Genomic DNA, 15,850 nt, shown 5'->3' on the forward strand with positions numbered 1-15,850 from the left:
CAGACCTTAGCAGAGTGTGGTTTTCAAAGGTGGTAGCAACAGTAACTCCCACCCCACATGTTCTTGGGCAATGCAACCTTGCCACTTGCCTATCCCCTAATCCATCTTCCTTAAACTTGGGCTGATCTTAGTAACTCCCTTGGGATCCACAGAAATGGCAGAAATGATACTGCATGACTTCCAAGGCTATGTCATAGAAAACCTTGAAGCTTTTGCTTGGTCTCTTGGAACACTGACTCTCACAGTGACTAACCCCCTCAGAATCTAGCCCTCAGGGTATGAGAAGCCCCAGACTCACAGAGAGGCCACATGGGAGTGTTCTGATGATCAGCTCAGCTAAGCCCAGGCTTTGAGATATCCCAGCCCAGGTACTGGACAGGTGGGTGAAGAAGCTTCCAGCTGAGGGCAGCCCCCAGAAATTCAGGATTTGAATCTTCCCAGCCAAAGGCTGGGACCCCAGATGTGGTGGAGCAGAAACAAGCATCTCCACTGTGTCCTGCCTAAGTCCCTAAGCTCCAGAAGCTCTGAATTTAATATTAATAAATTGTGCTTTGTTTCACTCTGCTAGGTTTTGGGGTGTCTTTTTTTTAAAACAAAAGGTAACTAAAATAGATGACTGGAACAGAATTCCTTTTCCCTAAAATCATGATTTCACTTCCTATTCATGTCCAGCTAACGGTTAACAGATGAGCTCTAAATCCAGAAGAGATTTCCTTGCATCCATAACAAAGACAGAGCCTTTCCAAGACTGAGACTGGCTACAAAAAGAAGGTCCCTTGATTTTAAGCCCAGAAGAGCTTTGTTCCTTAAAATTGGTGAAAAGAAGTTTCCTGATACCTGAAGAAGTGACATCCGTTTCTCAGGTTAAATACACACACACACACGATGTGTACTGTTTCAGGTACAGACAACATGGGCTCAGTTTTCCGGGAAACAGTTATCCGGTTAGGAAACTCTCCAGTCGAGAACTCTGGCCATTTATATAGCTCTGGGGAGGGCACTGGGCCCAAAGGTTGGCAGAGGGGCCAGCTCCTCCAGCAAGCACCCTCATGCGGATTTGTAACCACCAAGGAGCCCCAACACTGACATGTCCTCCTAAGAACGCTGCAAACTCTGACTCTGCACAGCACTTTGCAGACTATGAAGAACTCTCCAAATGCTCAGCTGTGAGCCGGGAGACCAGAGTCCCAGTGAGCAGCTTAGTGTGGGGGAGTCTATGACATAAAACTAGGTCGCCCTAGCGAGTGGCCGTGGCCGAGGGGAATGACCCACTCAGAGCCCCTTCCTTGTGCTCAGCTCTTTAGAGTTTGCACAAAGACCTACCTGTCTTGCATTCATTAGAGCCTCTCTCTATCAGGAGAGAATAGTGATTTCCATTTTGTTCATGTGAACTTGAAGCTGAAAGAAGCTGAAGGCTATTCTAAGCACTGTATAGCCATTCGGTGGGAGAACCAGGGTGAAACCTGGTTCCCTTATTGCTTGTCGTGTGGCTTTTGCACTGAGCTTGTGGTCATCACGCCTCACATTTGCAGAGTGCTTCACGGTGGACAAATGACTCCCCATGCAGTGCATCCATGAAGCCGTAGGACCTGCCTTGTATCTCCACTTTAAAGACAAAGAACCTGCCCCAGAGTGAATTGCCCCAGTCGCACTGTGAAACAAGTGGCCCAATCAGGCTCTCAGCCGGATCTCCTGGCTCCAGAGCCACTGGGCCTCCCCTGCCGCTGCTTCCAACACAGAGGCACATCACTGAAACCTTTTCATGTGTGTCTCCTTTCTGGCCTGGCTTCTGAAACACACACAAGCCTGGGCAAGGAGGTCACTGCCAGCAGTCTTTTACAGTGATGTTCCTGCGGTTTTTCAACATTTATTAAATAGCCACAGTGTGTAAAGTGCTGACTAGCCGGGGCTGACCACCTCCGACTGACGTGATATTAAAAGGCAGCCGTGACTTGGGCACCAAAGGGCTGGACACACCAGTGTCGGGTCTCCCGCTGTGCCGGCTGCCCTTTCCCAGGCTCCAGGGGCATCCACACCCACCCACCCCCACATCAGAAGGGCTGTGAGCTGGTCTTCTGTGAGCCCAGGTGCAGCCGCCAGAAAGCAGAAACCCTGAGGGCTGCGGCGTGATTAAACTCTGTGTTGTGAGAAAGTGACACTGTGATCTGATTCATACCAGTAAATATGTGATTTACATTTAATTCTGAGTAACCTTTCTGGGCTCGGCGAGGTGTGAAGGAATCTGATGGGGCCGGCTCCGTGGAGGGGGAGGCGATTCATATTCATTAAGACCTCCACATCAGCCGGCTGAAGGCTGACGGCCCCCAGCCCGCCCTCCTCCTGCTCGCCCTCCAGGGTCACGGCTCCGGGGAGGCCTGCAGTCACGCTGGCTGCCACCTGGGGCAGCAGGTGTGGGTAGCCGTGAAGGCCGGAGGCTCGACGAGAGATTCGGAGGAAAATAAACCGTGGGTCCACGGGCGACACTGTCCAGGCTGACAGCACTCCAGATTGCTGCATTAGCTGTATTGATCTCTTGAGGGCGGGGAGGGCATTGCTTGAGGGAGCCCCAGCCGCCTCCTTTGTACATATTTACAAGGCACTGTTCAGCCACCTCTGGTTCATGCAGGTCTGGGTAGAGAGAGACATGCCAGGGAAGGAAGGCCAGCGTCTCTGGGCTGAGAGCACGGGAGGTATTTCTGGCCCTTAGACTACATATTTGAGGTTTGATTACCTGAGCTGGGATCTCTACAGGTGTACACGACCTGCTGAATTTGGAAGGCAAAAGAAGTGCCCTGAGGGGGAAAAAACAATGTGCTTCTCCCTTGGAGGGAAGCCTAGACAGTCTGAGACCCTCAGCTTGCCTGACCTCTTAATGGGAATGTCAGTAATGAGTAATAAGACTCTGAGAGTTGCTATCTGTTGAATACTTACTGGATGCCACACGCCAGGCAGAGGCCTCGTGCACCTTCTCATTGAAGCTTTTCACCAGTTTCTGAAAGAGCCAGTGGTCTTACTCTCACTTTGAGGATGAGGATCCCATCATGATTATGATTCGGGATGGTGAGCCCTACGGGGTATCAGACCAGAGTCAGGTAGCAGCGAGTCAGGGCCTGTTATAGGGGCCTCTTACCCTGCTGGACTGTGGGCCTCTGGTCAGTACCTCACTGGAGTTGTTTTTATTTGCATGAGCCCTATTTCCCAACCACACAAGGCCTGATGCCTTTGAGTAACTAGAAGAAATGAGAATACAGCCTCTGCCCGTCCCCTATCCACCCCGCTGGGGACTTTGGCTCCAGTTGGGGACTGGACCACCCAGAAACCCTTCAGGAAGAGAAGGTCTGGACACTCTGTGGATGCAGATTCAGGTCCCGGTGGTGACATATGGAACTCTCTAGGCAAGGATGACTTGGCCCCTTTCCAGACTGCAGACTTAGGGTGGCGGCTCTGTAGATCCGTCCACCGACATGGCCTGGAAGCTGCCTGAGGGCAGGGTGGTGGCCCTCAGGACCAGACAGTGGCCCCAGTACTACAAGTACTCAGGAAGTCTTTTGGAATAAGTGCTCCTCGATTGTCTCACCAAAGTAGGTGGCGGAAGCAAAATGAGGGTGATGTGGGGATTCCGCCTAGGTCTCCGCTGTGGCCGCCCACCAGCAGCAAGGCAGCAAGCACCCTAGAGGTGTATTCCTGGGACACAATGATGCACCCTGGGCTCTGAACTCCAGGCTGGTCCCTGGACAGGGTGGCCATGGGAAGAGGGCATTGGACCCTCTGGGTTAAAAAGGGTTAGGAGCGAGCCAGTATGGAGCTGTGTGAGAAGTGCCTAGCCCAAGAGAGAGATAGGGAAGATGGGAGCTCTGGGAAATCCCCTGGGGAGAAGGACGGCTGAGCTAGAAGCTGAGGGTGAACAGAGCACCCACCAGCTAGGCCACAAGATGGGGAAGATGGATCATGAGAGAATTAGAACGCCCAGGGCAGACAGTGTGTGTGTGTGGAAGGACAGCGGGGAGTACACCTGTCCCAGGCGCAGGACATGTTGGGAACACTGAACTGCTTTCTCAGGGTGACAGGGAGCTAGTGAAAGTTTGGGCAGAAGACTGTTAGAATCCAGGAGGCATTTTGAAAGCTCACTGTAGCTGTTCTGCAGGGACCTAGGGAAGGAAGGAGCCTGGCCAGGCAACAGAAGGCACCAGCCGGGAGAGGACTGGGAAGGATGAGGGAAGCAGGGCGGGTAAGGAAAGGATCAGAAGCAATTGCTGATCTGCCTGTGAAATGTGAACAGCGTCTAGGACGGTGCTCTGGTTTCTGGCCTTTGCAAATGGGAGGAAGTGGTATCCATTCCTGGCCCAGATGGGAGAAGACCTTTGGGAGGAGGGATGATGTGCCCAGTTGTGGGCACGCTGAACGCGCAGCACCTGGTGAGATGTCTGGAGGGCAGCAGAATGCTGACTTAAGGGGCAGGAAAGAGGTCCACGTGCAAAGGTGTGGGGGTCTTATCAGTTCAGAGATGGCAAGTAAAGATGTGGGAGCCAAGAGCAGACCTCCAAGCAACACCACGTGTAGGAAGAGAGGATGCTGTGCCTGTGATCTGGATGGTGCTGCCAGCAGCAGGGGGTGGGGCGTGCGGGGAGACAATGGTGTCCAGCAGCCAAGGCGAGAAAGTGTGTCAGGAAGAGGAAGTGGTCGGCAGCCTCAGCTCCCGTCCGCAGACCATGTGGGATGTGGAGTTAAAAGCGTCCACTAGATTTAGCAACAAAGAGGTCAGAGGTGGCTGTGAGAGGCTGGCCTCTGGGGCCTGGAGGGACCAAAGCCAGACTGAGGGAGGTGGGAGGTGAGGAAGTGGGAAATGCTTGTGCAGACACCCCTGGTTAAGAGATTTGGCTGTGAAGGGAAGGCCAGGGCGGGGTAATAGCTGGCCCTGAAAGGGATGTTTTCAAGACAGAAGAGGCTGTTGTCCAGGTGCCAGGAGCCAGGTTGAGGACGCAGAAGATAAGGGGCTAATGGGTTGAACGGGTGTCTGCGGAGGTGTGGGTCTGGGCTGGGCAGGGGAACCTCTGCAGTGGAGGAAGGGAGAAGGCAGGAGGGATGGGCATGGAGACACACCCATCTGCAGGTTTGGCAGTGAATTCAGGGCGTGTGGGTCCCACTGTGCAGAAGCTGAGTCCTGGGATCCTGTGCCATTGGCACTGCCCTGTTCCCTGGTTCCCTTTGTGCCAGGACCCATGTCAGCCCCACTCCTGAGAGCCAGCAGGGAGTCAGTGAGCTGGGGGCCAGGGAGCAGCAAGGATGCTTGTGTGTGTGTGTGTGTGTGTGTGTGTGTGTGCTCGCACATGCATGTAAGCTTGGGGAGGCTGAGAAGGAGTCTCACTGCAGGGGGTTGGAAAAAAAAGCACGAAAGCCCAGAAAAAGGAATTCTTCACAGGCCCATGAGGCCCAGGGCCTGAGATGGAGCCAGTTTCCTCTGCAGGGAGCCTTCAGCTCGTGAGTGAGTAATTAGGGATAATAATAGCAAGACGGACTGGTTTTTAATCTGTGCTTGACATCTGCCATGCAAAATGTCACGGAATGACTGTGTGGCGGAATGGGTCCCCAGATGGGCGTCGTCCTGGGCCAGCCGATCACACCCTCCCCCTGCCCACCTCCTTTCTCCATTCTCCAGAGCAAGGCTTCTCTCCTCCCATAGAAGCCACTAGACACGGGGCCCAGTGGGACAAAACAAATCCCCTTATGCTGGGGGCAGGGCTTGGCCGGGTCAGCCGGGTCTGGTACGAAGCTGCCCTTCTAGCTGTAATTGTTTTCTGTGCCCACCTCCCAAGGCCAGATTCTTTACCACTCAGGAGCCAGGTCCCCAAGGCCTGCTGCCTTCTCTAGGAAAGCATAGCTGTGATTCCTGTTTACGTAAGAGTTTTTCCTTTCCCAGCATCTGCCAGGTTGAGGGGAGGGAAGGAAAGCCTCATTTCGTTTTCATGAAAGTTCTACTCTGTCGAAGACTTTGGGCCAGGATCTGGGCTTGGCTGGCCTCCAGAAAGGCAGAGGTGGGGCCACTGGAGAAGCTTGTGCCAGGGGTACACTGCTCAAAGGCACCGCGGCAGGAATGGGGGTGTGGCTAGGGGGCAAATGGAACCTGAAACCCACCCTGGGTCCACTAGCCAGGCCTAAAGCCCTGCACGGGCCGTGTCTGCTGAGAGAGGGCACTGCTTTTCAGTTCACACAAAGGCACGATGTAGGCCACCTGAGTGCCCCAGAAAGGCTTTCAGACCCCTGTCCCCAGCCAGGGTGACCTCCACCAACAGAGGCGTGTGACAAGAACCTCCTGGCAATCTGGATCGGCTGCTCCGGTGGCACAGAGGAGACTTGGGAATCGGAGGGTTTTCATCTTGCCCTCCTTGGAAGGGCAGGGGTGGGTGGGGGCATGTGGCATCAGGGGGAGGCAGGCGGGCGCTTGGGGAAGGCCCAGGAGGACAGGTTCATGCTTCCAGGAAGGGGGGTGAGCAGGGGCAGCACCGGCTGCCAGCCCAGCTCTGCCACGCCCTCCTGGGAGGCTCTTGGCGAATCATTCTCCATCCCCATGCCTCAGTTTCCCTTTCTGACAAACCCAAAGGGAGGGAGAAGGTGGAACCAGAGGGATGATTGGATGTGGAAGCATGAGAAACAGGCTCTGCCATCCACCCACTGGCTCTGCAACTTCAGTCAGGTCATCGGACGCATCCAAACTTCACTTCTCAACAGAAGGCCGCTCAGCCTCAGCTTCTTGGTCACCCAGGCCTAGGTTTGGGTTCCCATTGCCCTTCCTCTCCCCCACCCGCCTGCCTCTCCTTCCTGGGGCGGGGAGGGGGGAAATAAACCAGAATAGGACCTGTCTCTCCTTCGAGGGGAGGGGTTCCGTTTCCATCAGCCCCCAGGGAGCAAGAGGAACAGGAAAATTACAGTATCAGCATGGAAATTACAATTGGAGGCGTCTGATTCACCCGGGAGGGTGACTCGTTTCTCTTTTTTTATTTTTAGTCGCTATTATCTTGGCAAGGAGGCCTGTGCTCATTAACCTGTACTGCTAGAGCAGAGACTCTGCAAAGCCGGCGGGTGAATAAACCTACCCCCTCCCGTTCCCCCCACTCCCACCACTTATTTATAGTCTTCCTTCCCTCTGGTGAATTAATTAACTTGTGCTCAGGGCCTCGGACACTCGCTTTTGTGTTTAGTTGGTGTCCCTTGGAGGCCAGCGTGTAGAGAGACCGGAATGGGCGGGAAGGTGGCGCTGCTGGCTGCAACCCCCAGCCCAACCTCTCCCACTCCAGCGCTGAGCCCTTCCCCAGAACATCCCTGTCCCCAGTCAGTCTGTCCCCATTTGCAGAATTTGAGAATAGACTGAGGGCAAAAAGTCCACAATACATCCCCTTCCCTTAGCAGGGAAGCAAGGGCCCAAACTAAAAGACTTAAAAATTCCCTGGCCCTACAGCAGTACTTGGGTGGGTGCTGAATCGCACAAGCAGGGGTGCATGGGAGAGGGAGGCTGGTGTGGGGGTATTCTGGTGGGTGGTACAGAGAATGCAGGGCACCCCCACAGGGCCCCTGTGAGCAAAGGTGGGGAGAAGAGTTGCACAGGGGAGCATGAGGGACCCTGTAGGATGGAATTCTCAAACCCAGCCTCCTGTTTCACAGATGGGGAGACTGAGGGCCAGAGAAAGACAGTATTTGACTAATTCATTCAGCCAGCCAGCCAGCCATTCCTTCCATCAATACTTATTTATGAAGTCCCCAGCTGTGGATGAAGGCCACCCTGTTCTGTCCCCATAGTGCCCACAATGCCGGCTTTGTCTTGTGTCTCACGAGGAGCTGGTGTGCAGTGTCCACCAAGCTACCCCTGTCCAGGTCTGGCACATTGTAGGGGTGAGTTATCGTTCGAGGACTTCTTTGCCCAAGGTTACTCCTGGGGACCTCGCTACAACCAATGCCACAACCATCTTCCTATTGCCGCATCAGCATGCCCGAGGCCCCTCTAAACACGCACAAATTACGTAGGAAGAGCACCCTGGCCTTGCCAGTGCAGCATCGGCAAGCATCCTCCACATGCTCCCAGCCCCATTCCCCTAGATGGATTCTCCTATGTCCCAGAGTACCCCCCATCCAGACACCCAGGGTCTAGAGAGACCCCAGGGAAGGCATCTGGACCAGGACACACACAGGGCTGAGCTCCTATCACCTCCCACAAGCCCCTTGGGAGCCTGAGGTCCCAGACACCCAGTGTCCCGTTTTACAATCACTTGCTCTCAAAGCAGGTGGCTGATCCGAGCATGGGTTCCCCGGGAGAGGCTGCTCTCAGGACACGGCTCTTGTGGGAGAGCCACAACATGCTTCTTTCTCCACTCAGCAAGGCTGACTCCTAGAGGAAGGGGGCTGAGAGGGGCTAGTCCCGGATCCCACCTCAGGATTCCAGCATCATCTACTCGTCAAGCCACATTGTGCCCCTGATCAGGATAGAGGTCAGCTCCCATCCTGCCCCAGGGCTCCACCTTGCACCCCATGAATGACCTCCCAGATCAGGCTTGAGGTCCAGCCCTCTGTGCCAGTCTGGGAATGGGGTCAGGTGTCTGCCCACTTTCAGCACCTTGAACGACCTTGCTGAATATCAGTAATTAGTATTCATCAGCATTGGGATATTATGAAAATCACTACAATTAAAGCTGGCATGTTGGGGGGCTTCCCTGGTAGTCTAGTGGTTAAGAATCTGCCTGCCAATGCGGGGGACACGGATTTGATCCCTGATCCAGGAAGATCCCACATGCCTCAGAGCACTAAGCCCATGTGCCACAATTACTGAGCCTGTGCTCCAGAGCCGGGGAGCTGCAACTACAGAAGCCGGCACAGCCTAGAGCCCCTGTTCCACAAGAGAAGCCACCACAGTGAGAAGCCAATACTCCAACTAGAGAGTAGCCCCCACTCACCGCAACTAGAGAAAGGCCTGTGCGGCAGCAAAGACCCAGAGCAGCCAGAAATCAATGAATCAATTTGAAAAAATGGCAGGTTGGTCTTCCTCTGTGCTGCAGCTTCTGTGACCGCCTGAGAGGAAATTCCCCACCCTCTGGCCCCACCCCTCCCCAGTCCACCACCTTGGGATCTTCCTGGGCCTGGGACAGACCTTCACACACCAGACGCACTTGCCACAGCTCAACCCCCAGGGCTGAGGCCAAGTTCTCCAGGCACAGTTGTGTGCCTAAAATTACCTCCTTATGCCTGCAATTTGCCATTTGCACCTTCCAAATAGAGTGCAACTGGCTAATTGCCATGGCAATTAGGTAATTGCAGGTGCAATTAGCATCTCTCTAGCAAAGGAGAGGGAGAGGAGATGGAGGGAGAGGGGGATCACAGAGAGGAAATGCAAGAGCGGGCAAGGAAGACCGGAAGTGGTGGGAGAGAAGCCTGGGGCATGGCGGAGAAAGAGAACCGAGTAGGTGGACAAGGAGAAGATGGTTGGCGAGAGGAAAGGGGTGTGTGCTAAGAAAAATACATCAGTAAGCCAAGACCCCTGTCCCAGAAGAGCTGATGGCCAGGATGTGAGGATGAGACCCAGGCATGGCAGGGAAATGGAGGAAAGGGTGACGTAGGCTGGCCGCACCTGTGGGGCCTCCAGGGGAAGCTGAGGCTGGGAGAGGACAAAGGGAGACAGGTGGCCCAGCAGTGCTCCAGCATGAGTGGAGGCTCCTGCGGTGTGAGGGCCCGAGTCTGAGACCTGTGAGCGGCTAGAGGCAGCGCTGTCCAACAGCGCATTCTGCCATGATGGAAATTTCCTGCATCTGCACCATCCACGCAGTAGCCACCAGCCACGTGTGGTGGACGAGGACTTGAGATGTGGCCAGCGCAACTGAGGAACTGCCTTTTCATTTTATTCAACTTTAGGGTAAAATGTCAACAGCCACAAGCACAGCATAGACTGCCAGAGGAGTGGGGTGAGGCTGGGTAAGGGCTCCAGAGACACTGCCTTCCTCCCAGTCTGAGGACCAGGCAGCTGGTGCCAGGCACTGACATGGAGAGGACAGAGGAGGAGCTGAAAGGAATGGACAGGCCCCGTGTTTGGATGTGGACGTCTTCAGTTTGGGTGCAGGTGAGCCACCAGGAGGAGGTGTTCAGTGGGCCTTCGGAAGTCTGGGACTAAAGCCTCTACCTCTGTCTCCACCCATACCCTCAGCTCTGCACAGGTGTTTCCCAACATCGTATCCTGTGGATGCCCCATGGTCTGGGTGGAAGAGAGGCCCGGGCATTCCCCTTCCCCTCCAATCCCATGTTCCCCAGTCTCAAACCCAATCCAGGACTCCGGTTCAGTTTTACAGCAAAACAAGCTTTCAGAGAGCTAAGGCAGATTAGCAGGGTGACTGCTCACACTCACATGCCTTCACACCCAAACATACAACTACATACAGGGTTACACAGTCACACTTGGACATGCTCACATACACACATACAAACACCCAAATGCTTAGGGCAGCTATTCCTAGTGGTTCCGGGGCCACAGACATAGGAGCTTAGAGGTGTCCACTCTGTGCAGGGAGTAAAGGTCATCATCAGCACCTGTAAGAGTCAAGAAGGACTCAGTCGGCTCAAGGTGCAGAGCTTGGCGACCCCCTGAATGGCTGCATTCGGAACCTAGTTGTCACTGGGTCCTTTTTGTTCCCATACCTCGGTGTGGAAGGGATATTCCCTAGTGGCACAGATGGTAAAGAATCTGCCTGAAATGCAGGAGACCGGGCTTTGATCCCTGGGTTAAGAAGATCCCCTGGAGAAATGAATGGCTGCCCACTCTAGTATTCTTACCTGGAGAATTCCATGGACAGAGGAGCCTTGCAGGCTATATAGTCCATGGGGTTGCAAAGAGTTGGACACGACTGAGTGACTGACACTTGGGGTGGGCAGGGCTTCAGGCTGGCTAGGATTGTGAATGTTCGGCTGTCTTTGGGGAGGGGAGTGACCCCGATACTTCACGTGGCATGCCCAGCCTCGCCCCTGAGGTCTCCTGGCCACCTTCCCTTGCCTTCTACCGCACAGCACCCATGCTGCTCACTCCTCAGCTCTGCCAGCCCAGGGCTCCTCCCATTCCCACTTCAGCTCCTCCTCCTCTCGTGTCCTCCCACACAGCCTCTGGCCCCTTCTCTTCCTGTGCTAGAACCAGACATTCCAACCCACATGGAACTCCCACCCAAGGATGACCACACAAGACTTCCAGAACATTCTTTCCTTTGCTGATACAGGAGCCTGCCTGAGAAAGCCTTCAAGGTCTCTGAACTTCAGCAGCAAGATGAGTGGATCAGCCCCCAGGCTGAGAGAGGCAACAGCACACTCTATAGCTGATGAAGGGTGAAGGCCTTTGCACAGTCTGCATCTGACGATATGTGTGTACGTGTGTGTGCGCGCGCGCTGCAGTTTCCTTTTCAGCAGCATCGGGTCCCAGTGTGCAGTGCCCTGGGGAGGTCTGGGGTGGCACCCCTATAACTTTGGTTTGGGTGGGCAGCATTCGATTTTACAGAGCACGGTGGCTGAAACAGCGTGTGACCACAGAGGCGCCCTCCCTTCCCAGAATCCTGGAATGGGATGAATCCTTCCTTGTGGGCCCCCTGTGCCTGATACAGGCCTGGCACAAAGGAGTGGGTCAGCCACAGGGGTCTAGAGATGGCCACAGCCGGAGCCTCTGAATTCCTGGTCTGTCTGCCATCTGTCTGCCCTCTCATGGTTGTGCTACTCAAGCCCAGGCAAGCAATGGGGAGGTGCTCACCTGAGATCCTGTGCCAGGGTGCAAAGCAGGGAGGGAGCAGGTGGGCAGGAAGGGCACAGATTCACATATTCAGCCCCAAGCCCATCTGCCCCCAAGGCCAGGCAGTTGGGACCGCCCCCATCTCCCCAAACCTCATTCTGAGGCTGCACATCCTCATTTGGCACAAACACACACACACACATGCACACACGCCAAGACCTCCCTCGGCGACGATTTCAACTTGACCTCATCTGTATAAATGTCAGGCAGAAAAAGTAGAGCTTAGAGCTCTTCTTTAGAATCCCGTTTGGATTCCCCTACAGAAAATCCATTCAGATGAGGGAGGGTGTGCAGGAGGTCCAAGAGGGAGGGGATACATGTATACATATGACTCATTCACTTCATTGTATAGCAGAAACTAACGCAATGTTGTAAAGTAATTATACTCCAATAAAAAACATCTACTAGTTGTTAGAGGCTGGGGTCAGGGCACATAGAGCAGAGGAAACAACAGTCTGCTTAAGAAGATAAGGAATTTATTATAGGATTTTATCTGGATCACAAAATCAGTTTTTTGGGGGACCAGAGACCCAAACATGGAAGCTTCACAGCCAGGAAACTGAAGCTGAAGGCTACCCTCCATGACCAGCCATGGAGACCCCACAGTTCTCTTAGCCCAGACAATTGGTACCAACCCCGAGCCCTGCCCACAGCACCATCTTAGAAAAAAGGCTGATCCACTGGCATCTCTGCCAAAACAGGTCCTTGCCGCACATGCTTCTGTGCACGCCTGACTTTAAATCCGCGTCTCGTGTGGAAGCATCTGTTGGACTGAGCCAGGTCCATGGCTGCGCCCTGGCCGCAGAGGAGGCTGCAAAACTAGTGTGCTGCCCTGCGGAGGCAGAGACCCAAGAACCAGGACTCCTAGAGGGGAGTTGCTGCTAACCCAAGGTTGACAGACAGCCCAACACTCCAGCCACCCAAGCCTAGTCCCGTCCCCAACTCCACCCTCCCTCCCAGTTTTTCTCAGCCCCACGTGACCTGCCCCAGGGGTCCCTCTGCCTTGGGGCAGGTCTCTAGGGCTTGCAGGAAGGGGCTGGGAGTGGCGGTAAACCACAAGCTGTGCCTTTCTGGTGACTCTTGGACACTTTGTCGTGTGGCCTCTGGGGTTGCTTGTTCTCTGTCCCTCTTAGTTTTTCCTCTAAAAGATGGCAGCCATAGCAGTCAACAGTTGTGGGGTGGTGGAAGAAACCGCTCACAGTTGGGGATGTTAGGCTTGGACACCTGCTCTGCTTTCTCTGGGCTTCCCTAGTAGCTCAGGTGGTGAAGAACCCACCTGCCATGCAAGAGACCCGGGTTTGACCCCTGGGTTGGGAAGATGCCCTGGAGAAGGGAACGGCAACCTATTTCAGTATTCTTGCCTGGAGAATTCTATGGGCAGAGGAGCCTGGAGGGCTACAGTCCACGTGGTCACAAAGAGTCAGACATAACTGAGCCATCAACTCACACACACTGCTTTCTCTTGGCTGTGTGACCTTGGGCAGCTACTTAACATCTCTGAACTTTAGCTTCCTCCCCCACAATATAGGACAAGGAGGACTGTCTATAGGGAGTCTGTGGAAGCAATAAGTGGTAGGTGCTGGGGCATGCCAGGGGTTCAGGAAATGTGGGACCAAGGGCACTCGGGCCTGCCCCACTCAGCTGGCCACTGGGATAAGCAAGCTCACCAGCTCCCCACCCCCACAAATGCCTCAGAGAATCTTGGATACCCAGAGGGTTGGGAGATGCCAGAGTCCTGCCTCCTCTTCCACGGAGCTGTCCTTGGCGGGCATTACACATTTCACCACTCTCTGGGCCGCACTGAGACCACCTCCTGCCTCTGTTCCTATGTGCCCTGCTGTGCCCTCATCACCCAGGTCCCTCCTGCCCTGAGGAAGCAGTCATGCCTCCCTACTCTGGGCCCTGTGGTCCTAGGACCAGTGCTTCCTTTGAAGAGAGGAAGATGGAAGCAGGCAATGCTTAGCCTCACCAGGAAAAGGCCTCTCTCCTGTTGGAATCAAGGATGTTTACAGGGGAAGGGCACTGCTTTGAACAGGGAGGTCCCCCCTTGAGTCAGAAAAAAATCATTCTTCTCAGAGAAGATTCTTTCTCTGGGAAGGCAGTCGATTTTGGATGTGGGTTACCGTGCTGAGCTATGACGTCTGCCTGGAACCCTGTGTTGAGAATTCTAAAATAGTCCCTGATTTAGTGGGAAGGAACGCTGGGATTGATTAGTGATGTCTGCCTTGGGTGTGGGCGAAATACACACATAGCCTGTATTGCCATTCTGGATCTGAATGTCTGCTCAAGAGGTCCAGACCTACTCACTTCCCTCCCCTGTCCCCTGTTGGTCTCTTTCCTTGAAAGTTCCCTAGAAAAAGGGACCTGTCGGGAAAGACACTGTTTAAGCAGAACTCTCCCTGGCCTCCAACCATAGTGTGGTTGTTCTATTTCTCATTCATTCCTCCTCTTCTCCCAGATGATGAGGGTTGAAAGCAGCGGTTCTCAGCTGGGGCAGTTTGCCACCCAGGAGACATCTAGCCAGGTCAGGAGACACTTCTGGTTGTCAAAATGCAAGAGGGTGGGGAGAGAGAGGAGAGAGTGGCTGCTACTGGCATGTAGTGGGTAGGGTCCAGGGATGCTGCTAGGCACTCTACAACATACAGACCAGGCCCCCAAAACAAAGAATTATCTGGTCCAAGATGTTAATAGTGCCTGAGAAATAAGGTCTAGAGAACACATGACTTTCTTGCCCCTTGGGATTGATCTGAATTCACCTGGTGGCTCAGACGGTACAACGTCTGTCTACAATGTGGGAGACGCGGGTTCGATCCCTGGGTTGGGAAGATCCCCTGGAGAAGGAAATGGCAATCCACTCCAGGACTATTGCCTGGAAAATCCCATGGACAGAGGAGCCTGGTAGGCTACAGTCCGTGGGGTCGCAAAGAGTCGGACACGACTGAGTGTGATTGATCTGTTGGGCTCCTACCCCAGCGCTTCTAAACTTCCAAGCTTGAATCAGCTGCTCTCTCCTGCTCACAACCTCTCCATCACTAACCTCACTATACCCTTCTGGCATGGCTCACAAATCCTTCAGTATCTCCCTCCACCCTGCCTTCATCTCTTACCCAAGTGTTTTCACTTGCTATTCCCTACACTTTCCCCTCCTGTTCATATAGCAACCTCTATTCATCCTTAAAAACTCAGATTAGACATTACCTCCTCCAGGAAGACTTCTCTGCCTCAGCCTCCAAGGAGACTGATGTAAATCAACTACCACTTTGTGCTGTTTCTGTGTCTTGCAAACTCCTTACTGTCGTACCTTCGCCTTTCATTTTATTTGTTTTAATGGCTTAAATGACCACTTTCTTCCTGTGACCATCTACTTCTTGAAAGCAGGGACTGGGTTTTCTTCATTTCCTTATTCCCAGAGGAGCCCTGTGCCTGGCACACTGTAAGAGCCCAGTAAAGGAGACTGCTGGGCTGCTGGTCCACTCTTGCCTGGGTGTGAGTCCCAGGGTGGGTCCCTGTTGGTTTCCTACAGTAGAGCTGGTAGGAGAGCGGGCTCAGGCCCAACTCTGCTCCTCACAGGCTGAGTGACCTTGGGCAGGGTGCTTCATCTCCCTGTGTCTCAGGCCCCTCTGTAAAATGAAGATGACAACCAAACCTACCCGTGGTTCTCATGATGAAGTCAGTTAATACATGTGAAGTGTTTACAGCAGCGCCTGTTGAATACATCACAGGGGCTCACGCAGGGTGAACACTGATCGTTAGATGACTACCCTAGTGACGTCACACCATAGCTCTGCCTTGTGTCCGCTCTGGTTGTCCCTTTTCCTCCTGAACATTTCTATCTCGAAAGCATGACTGCCTTTCACTGTGGCTGCCACCTAGTTCCTGTCACGGATGTCTTCCCGAACATTCAAACGTGCCAAATGTGCCAGACTTCCAGGCTGTGCTGCCCCCCTTCTCTCTACTTGAGCTCCCCCAGGCCCAGCCCCCCAGCCCCCTCTGACCCGAGCCCCCTCTCATCAGCCCCCTGGTGCCTAGCAGAGAGCCAGGCCTCTTCCATTC

This window comes from Capra hircus, chromosome 10 (genome assembly GCF_001704415.2).
Source record: "Capra hircus breed San Clemente chromosome 10, ASM170441v1, whole genome shotgun sequence".
NCBI classification, from domain to species: Eukaryota; Metazoa; Chordata; class Mammalia; order Artiodactyla; family Bovidae; genus Capra; species Capra hircus.